We start from the raw sequence: 9,062 nt of genomic DNA, 5'->3' as shown, positions 1-9,062 counted from the left end.
TACCTGCAGGTCTTCAAGGTAAATGTGACATCATCACTAATGTCAAACAATATTGCTAGTCTGATTTGATGGTGCATCTACAGTTCCTCACAGAGGAACCTCACAAAACAGAAATAAAAGGAAGCTTCCCCTGCAGTCTGCAATGTGCTAACCTTCTGAGAGACAGTTAGTCTACTGTAGTGGAAATCCATGCTAAAAAGGGTACCAAAAGATTAGTCATCCCATTGATTTCTTATTATTTTTGTGGTAGGAAAAAAAAAAAAAACACCTCAACCTCTTTTGAAACATAAAAGAAGGGATGCCACAGTGCAATTTGTGTGTTTATCTAAGCTGAACAGATCTCCCATTCTTCCTTATTAATACCAACCAAAGGCTAATGCAGTTGCCAGCTGACTGCCAGACAAGCCCTCCGAGGATAACATAACAGGAAAGAAAAGAAGAGAAAATGCTCTCCCTCCAGAAGGCAGCCATTGGGATGTTCAACTCAGGAGAAGACTGCTTTTCCCACCTCTAAAGGAGTGTCTTAATCTCTAGTATAAATGGCAGATGCGCAGGCTGAGGGAATAGCTCAGCTAGTAAGTGCTCTACTCACAAGCAGAACTTGAGTTCCATCCTTAAAACTCAATAAAAAAAAAAAAAAGATAAAGTCAGATCCTGAGCTTGGTGACCAGATGGCCTAACCTACTAAGGCAGTGATAGACACTATATCAAGTGGGTGGTGCCTATAGAGTAATACCTGAGTTGTCCTCTAACCTACATGCACAGGCACACACACACACACACACACACACACACACACACACATGCACACACACATACACACACACATTCACACACACACACATACACACACAACGCGCACGCACACACACACACACACACACACACACAGAATTGGAATATAGTGAATTCTGAGGTATTCTAAGCATGACAACCACTCCTTACAAAATAAGAAAGTTCCATTACATCAAGGGGAATTCTTTTCAAAAGGAAGTGGTGGCATGGTAAGCTGAGGTCCTGGATAAGTAGATACAAACATTGCTGGCTCACACAAGTCTGCTATAGAATATGAAGATAGTTGATGGGGATGAAGAAAAGGAGGTGCAGGTAAGGAAAATGGTCCCAGACAGCTGTTCTTTCGAAGAAGGCAACATTTCCTCAACAAGCCTTCCCCTGATTCAACACACACATCTGTAGTCCTAATCCAAGAACAGCCAAGGCGAGGATGTGAATGTACCATGGAGACTGCTGACACATAGACTCAGTCATCACTGCCATGTGAAGTTATGTGGGGCCATTTTTGGTTCAAAATTATATTCATTAATATAACTTTGGATTTAAATCTTTATTAAAAGTACCTATAGGAAGGAAATTTTTATGAATCCTAGTCTACTGGCAGGTATGAAGCTCTTCAACCTTCCTCCCTTCCCCCCTTCCAAAAAAAAAAAAAAAAAAAAAACAAAACAAAGCAAAAAAACAGAAAACAAATTCGACTTTGAGCTATATCTTTTGGATGAGCCAAAAGTGAATAAGAGGAAAACAAGAAAGGCAATTCAAAGTATGTCCCCTAGTCAGACCCCAAGCAACAAAGTGGTAGTCCACTGAACAGGAATAACTTGGCTTTCACTCCACAAAAGAAGATTCAAGACCCATGGAATCTCCAAAAGAAAGGGCACCTGTAGATCATGGCAAAACGGGAAGTTTAGAAATAAGATTCCTCAGGATGACTGAGCTTCCACCCTATCTCTGCAAAATCTATGCTTCTAACCACTGTGAGAAGAGCCCTGCCCCTATGGGAAACTCATTAGAAACTTACTAGGTTATTAAGAAGAGTGTTGCACACTGTCAAAAGTCCATTTGATTTTTGGCAGCATGTTTATTCCATGGGAGGTAGGATCGTGTTATTTTAAGAGAGACAAAGAAGGTCTTGACTTTTTGCCCTTGAGGTAGTCATGCTGGCTGTAGAGATACTAGGCAAACATTCAAATTACATAAATAGAAGTAAAAGATACTGTGATCTAAAGTCAAAAGAACCTAGGAAAACTCATACCCTAAAGAGGAAATAAACCCACACAGAGCTCCAAAGAGCTTCAGGACATTTCCTACACTAGCACACTAAGCAAACGTCTTGGTTTTCAATTCCATGAGCCTCTTCTCACTCATTGAGACACGATTAACTGGTTCTCTTCTGAGACCCACTTATCCATGCAGCTCAATCCCATCATTATGCCTGATTAAATTCTGGGTAGTTATCAAGCTCAGCAGAAATGATCTGATATTGCATATGTAAGGTAAAGAAACAGGGCCTCTGCAGGTGACCTAACCCTCAAGCAGAAGCCAGAAAGGACAGATGTTTCTTCAATCTAAGATTCAGCCACTCACCTATCTGCTGACCCAGTGCTGGGCACTGATGGATAGATTGCTTTGTTGTGAGATGCTGTCAGAATCTGGGAAAGAGAAAGCGATGAATGTGAAGATGAATGGAAAGCAGTGGTGGCTGTTGTGGTGGAAGGAAGGAAAGTATAATGTTCAAGGCCAGGGCAAGAAGAGTTAGCATCTCATGAAGCTGGATACAGCTTCTCGGGTAAGAAGGCTTTGTGTGCTCAGCCATGAAGTGTGGGTATGCTGTGACTGTGAGGCATCTGGCTGTGGGAGATGCCTTTCCATGCAGAGGAACAAATGTGAGCAGCCATGCTGGCTTGAGAACAAGACTGGATATAACAGTAGTACTTGTCTCTTAGACAGAAGATTGTATGTCATGTACTATCATTATGCACACATAAAAGCTCCATTGGCAGATCTATAAAAGCCAGGTCCATTAAATTAACTATCTAGTTAAAGTCATTAAGTCAGGGAACTCTACTTCACTTTAGTAGATGTTCTGATACCCGATAGGCAGCCATTCACAGAGTATATATTGATTGAAACCACAAAAATTTCTGCAAATATGTTTTAATCACATGTGCTTAGGGCAACAGCATGCCTAGGAAAAATGGGAAACTGTTCTTCAACGTGTATATCATCACCCTGGCCAATAGGGCAAATAGGGTTTCCCATAGGATGTTCTCCAGTCTTATCATAAATGGCTCCTTTCTGCATATAGCTTCTTTCATTCCCCTTGGAACTATAAGGGAGGGATGAGCCCACATTGCTGCTGGGTAGTTTTGTCTGAGAGTCAGCTCACTCCTCCCCTTACCCAGTCATAACTTCATCATAGTTCATTGCACAAAAATTTTAGAAACCTCTATAAAGTCAACACAGCTTTAAACTTCAAGAAATTGTTGGGCACAGAGATGCCAAATGTAAGAAATGCAGCACGGTCATGATAAATACACTTTACAAAGAGTGTCAATCTATCAATCACGAGATTAGCCCTAAAAACACCTTAAGAAAGGCGAGAACTGACACCCATAATCAGAGTTCATTCTCCAATTACATTAGGATAATCATTGTCCGGGCCCATTTGTATTTGTATAAGATTATTTGATTTCCCACACTAAAAGGTCTTTTATTACCAACCATCAACACTGTAATAGCAGTCCTAAATGTGAAGAAAGCCACTTAAATTAATACAGCTTTCTGATTTTATTTCACTGTGTCAGCAGGGCTGCTCTGTGAGCGGCTGTGCGCAACAGCCAGTCTCAGGGAAGGAGAGAGCCTTCAACAGCAGAGCCACAGGGACAGCATGGGCAGGCTGGGAGTGGAGCAATTAGAACAACAGTGCTTAGTGAACAGCTCAGAAGTTGAAACATGCTAAGAAAGCTTAGTGTACAGAGCAAGGTGGAGGTCTGACAGGGGCTGGAGAATGAGAATGGAGAACAAAAGCAAGTTTTCAGAATAAGAAACAAGGGTTTTATCCTGGGTGTGGTTGCACACATTAAAAAGCACAGGCAGGAGGGTCCAAGTTCAAGGCTACTGTCAACTATGTAGTTAAGTTGAGAACAGCCTGAGCCATGTGAGCTACTCTCAAAACGAAATAAAATGAATCAGAACAATTCTCCCTCCCACCAAACTGCAGCTTTCTGTTGTCATGCAATCATTGCTTATGAAGATAGGAAGCAGCTCATTCTCTCATTTCTTCTATTTCTTTTTTTGCAGCCTGGTTTAGATAATGTACCTGATATAGAAAGTTAACTGCAGGAGGCTTGTGGATTCATTCTCTATCTCAGTCTCTGTCTCAATCTCTGTCTCTGTTTCTCTCTGCCTTTGTTTCTCTCCCCCCCCCACACACACACGCACGCACACGCACACGCGCACAGAGAGAGAGAGAGAGAGAAAGAGAGAGAGAGAGAGAGAGAGAGAGAGAAGAGAAAGAGAGGGTGGGGGGGGAGAGAACATGCTTGAGTACATGTCACAGTTTATGTGGAAGCCAGGGGACAACCTAGGGTGTGGTATATAACCTGAATGTGCCTAGCAGGTTAACCTGCTAGCTTCTGGGTATTAGCCAGAAGTTTAGTAATTAAAGATGCTTATGTTATCATGTCTAACTTTTACATGGGTTCTGGTAAGCTAATTTTGAACCAGATTTCTGGAGAGCTCACATTTTAAAACAATAACAAATTCAAACCAACATTACACAAATAAGCAAGGTCTCATTATAATGTAGCCTTGACTGGCCTGGAATTCACATTCTCAAAGATATGCCTGCCTGTGCCTCTTGAGTGCTGGGATTAAGGGCATTTGCCTCTGGGTCTGGGTCTGGGCATCTGAACTCAGATTGTCAATTTTCTTGTGTGGCACAGGCTTTACCCACTGAGCTTTCTTCTCAGCAATGAACCTGTAGCAGTTAAGCTGATACCTATCTAGATACCTCACCCCTGCAAGGAAATGTTCTTGGTACTGGGAGATACTCTGCAAGTTAGTAAAGAAGAAATTTAATCACCAACCCAGCTACAAACTTTTCCATCTACAAGGTGTCCTGCTTGTAAGACATGCTAAAGCAAAGGGAACATAATGTTTGTTGAAATAACCAATCAATAACTGATTTTACTGGAGGCCCATTCCATGAGAGGAAACCCCTACCCTGCACAGTGACTAGGTATGCCAGGGACCGAGGCTAAAACTAAATACTGTACTGTACTAAAGGAACTCAGTAACAAAATGACTCCTGATGACATTCTGCTATACACACATATCAGTGCCTTTGTCATCAAAGAAGTGCCATCATTTGTGCCATCATCAAAGAAGTTTTCTCACACAGCAAAGAGACTCAAAGCTCAAAAACATTAAGAAAGTGAGAGACCTTGGAACACTAAGCCCCAAATGGGATATTTCTGTCAAAGATCTTCCTTCAGAGTTCAGGGAGCCTTCTAGAAATGGGGGAAAATAAGGGTGTAAGGGCCAAGGGGATAGAAGACAGCAAGGAAACAAGGCTTTTCAAACACAAAAGAAACAATATACATATGAACTCACCGAGACTGACATAGCATGCGCACGGCCTGCATGGGTCTGCATCAGATGTGCACCTAGAAGTGGACATGGCCCTATTCCTAACTAAGTGGAGATAACCTAGAGTTATCTTAATAACCACTTCCAAATGAAAATCAGGTTTTTCTCAAGGGACTCTCATTGTGGAAAGAAACTATTCTTCTTAGTAGACTATGTACCCAGAAGTAGATGACCAAAAGAAATGAACTCAAGGGCGCCTTTGGAGAGTCCTTGTCTAACTTTGTCTTGTCAGAGATCTTTCTTTGTTCCTTTCTTTTTCTTTTTTCTTTTCTTTGCTTTTAAAACATCTTATCCTAATTTTTAATTTTATTTTTTCATTTATTCACACTAAAGATCCTTTGCATATATATATTATGTCTTTTCTGTTTTGTGTTTTTGTAGAATTGAGTGGGTCTCTGCCTCTGTATCTTTTTCTTGTGCCTTTTCTTAGGCCTTCTCCTTCTGTTTGTTTTGCCCTATTCCAAATGTGTTTGCTTTATCTTATTATAGCTTACTTTATTTTATTACCATTTCTTAGAGGACTGTTTGTTTTCTAGTGAGATACAGAAAGGGGTAAATCCAGATGGGGTAGAGGTGGGGAGAACGAGGAGCAGTAGAGACAGGCAAAACTGTAATCAGGATATATTGTATGAAGAAAATCTACTTTCAATAAAAGAAAAAATGCCGTTGCATATATTACATTTCAGGCTGCAGTGTATTATATACAAACAATTTCTGTGTCTTTAGGTTCTACATATAAAAAGATCATAAAATAATCTAAATAACTAAAGCTGTGTCTCTTTTTTTATATGTAGCATAGTGTTCTATATATTTGTCTGCATTGTAGCAAATGGTAGGGTGCTTTTAAAGTCTGAATAATATGATAAATATTGAACATACAAACAATATATCACAGCTGTTCATTCATACATCCACTGATGAGCACTCAGATTATGTCTGTATCTTGGCTATTGTGAATCATGCTATGGTGACCATGGAAGCGGATACATCGTTATGAACTGGTGATCTCATCTATCTGGAATAGAAATTGGGCATAACTCAGAAGCTCTTTGTTTCATTACATTGGAGGCCTCTATATTATTTCTATAGGCTCATGAGTCTTAAAAGGAATATGATATATATGATAACAGAAAGTGACCTTTTTCAGTTCTCAGAAGGCAAAGGCATTATACTCTCAAAACACATATCTACTCTAATGACAATAGAAATGTGGTTCTGGATGTTGTCAGCCTTCTGAGACCTCCACAGTCAAGACTAAAGCCAGAAATACAGTTTTGATTTTGTGGTTATTTCAGTTCAGATTGAAACAGGTATGACCCAGTTTGACAGTTTACCTTATAAACTAGACTTAGACTTGGCTTTCACTGGTGTTTAATTGTTTCTTAAAAGTGGTCTAAAGCTGGGCAGTGGTAGCACACGCCTTTAATCCCAGAACTTCAGAGGCAGAGGCAGGCAGATTTCTGATTTCAAGGCCAGCCTGGTCTACAGAGTGAGTTCCAGAACAGCCAGGGCTAAACAGAGAAACCTTGTCTTGAAAAACCAAAAAAAAAAAAAAAAAAAAAAAAAAAAAAAAAAAAAAAAAAAAGGCGAAAAAGGCCAGGGAATGACATGTTACCGCTTGCCATATCCTCTTGTCATATCCTCTTGCCATATGCAAAGCATTAGGCTTCAGACTGGACTAGGAGTCCCAAAGAGTCCATGTATGAAACAGAATAGAAAGCAACGGGCCATCTAGAGTGCCATTTAAGTGGATGCCATTTGTCTTCTTAGGTCAAGTTTAAATGATGATTCACTTGCAAATATCTGTTCTATGACATATCACTGAAAAGCAATTGAAACTTGTGTCCACTACCTGCTCTAGGTGGCCTCTGGAATGGATGTTGATAATGGATAGGCAAATTATGATATGGCTGAAATGAGCATGAGTAGACAAGAGAGGGAGGGGGAACTAGGGATCAGTGGTTGTCTTAGGAACCAGCTACAGGGGAAGGGTTTTGCTCTATCTGCCTCCTTGGTGTTCCTACCATACCGTGTGACCTTTGCACACAGTCACATAATGACATTATGATAGATCTGCTTCATCTAGAAGTTTTAGATCCTTGGGACATTCACGAACAAACAGTCACAGGGAAGTTTGCTCTTTTATTCTCCTTTAGCAGGTACAAGCAAGCAGTAATCGATAATAATAAGTAAGCCAATTACACAGCCTGTTAGATGATGTCAAGTCCTAGAGAAAAGTTCTCAAGCAGAGTCAATTAAATGGCCTGGTGCTGGGGGGATTGCAATCTTGAATATTATTTTCAAAACACACTTCACACCAAGTAGGTTACAATTAAGGAAAGATTTGAAGCAGATGACATAGAACTGTAAGTCATTGTGGGACTTTGAACGGAAGTGTATCATAATCTGTTTTATAAATGATGCTGCATTGAGAGTCTACTTCAGGCAAAGTGGATCTGGGGAATCCTGGGGCAAGGATCATATCAGTGATATACAGCATCATACTCTGATTTTTCCCTAAAACAATTTTAAAGCACGATGCTCATGTTTTCACTACAATTTACTGTCTTCATTGCTTCACCCTAGTCTGGTTTCCTCAGCCATGTCTCTCCTTGGGCACTCACAGGTTCTGGTTTTGTGATGAGTTCCATAAGAAACTCCATCTTGGACCATGCCAAGCTTCCACATAAGCTCTGCTGTGTGACTTTGGGCTCCATCACTTCCATAGGACGTGTGAGCTATTAAACAACAGACTCCAAACTCAGACACCTACTTGATCCCTGCTTTTTGCACAATCTTCCTGGTTTTCTGGCTCAGTCTCAAGTCACATTCCACTCACCCTGACTGCTCATCAAGAAAGGGATGTGGCGAGATCTCAAAATCAGCAGAGTTTAAAGACATTAGGATTTGTGCTTCTTACAAATCTGATGCAGCTGAAGGTACTGCATTGAGAGCTTTGGCAGCCTATCTTTGACATTGTGAGGTATAACATCATGCACATGGTTTACATGCAGCTTTACAGCTTCTAAAGTGTGATCATAGCCTTTATTTCGCAGGATCGTTGTCTTGTTCCCATGAAGTAGACCATACAGATGGAACTGTCATCGGTTTTTATCTTTTTTCCTCCCAATTTATAAAGTGGGAAACGGCAGATCAAAAGAACGAAAGAAGCTATCCCAGACCACACAGCTGACACATGCCGACGTCGGGACACATTTCCAAGTCGTTTCACTCTTGGTACACCACACTGTCCAAACATGAAGCTGGTTCTGGGCGATAATAGAAAACAGCTTTTGAAACCTTCTGTCTCAGCCGAAGGTCTAGAAATATTTTACCTCGTTTCTGACCTCTAGATCTTATGAGTCTTTTGTTCTTATGAAAAAATAAAGTCACACCAGTTAACAAATAGGAGGTATATTTCTGGCCTGATCAAGTGAGTGTAAAGAATGGATATATCTGCTGAGGAATTGTCCTTGAAATTATTAGTAAGACTTAATCCAGTCCTGTCTGGATGTTGCCACACACCAGACTAACTGCACCTTATTCTAACACACATAGCAGACTTGGTCCTTCTCTTTATTTTATTTTATTTTTTTTTTTTTAGATATTTTCTT

General features: G+C 40.5%; 1 long non-coding RNA gene across 1 annotated transcript in view; it reads left to right on the top strand.

Moving 5' to 3' along the window:
• The first annotated feature begins 915 nt into the window (after nucleotides 1–915).
• Nucleotides 916–9,062, top strand: part of LOC116073189 — a 30,747-nt gene continuing 22,600 nt past the window's right edge. The window contains exon 1 of the long non-coding RNA XR_004111710.1: nucleotides 916–1,107. This is a non-coding gene — a long non-coding RNA (uncharacterized LOC116073189). The remainder of the gene's footprint in view (nucleotides 1,108–9,062) is intronic.

Source organism: Mastomys coucha, unplaced genomic scaffold (assembly GCF_008632895.1).
Source record: "Mastomys coucha isolate ucsf_1 unplaced genomic scaffold, UCSF_Mcou_1 pScaffold23, whole genome shotgun sequence".
Lineage (NCBI taxonomy): Eukaryota > Metazoa > Chordata > Mammalia > Rodentia > Muridae > Mastomys > Mastomys coucha.
The sequence above is the reverse complement of the archived record's forward strand: the minus strand, read 5'-3'. Positions and strand labels throughout refer to the sequence as shown.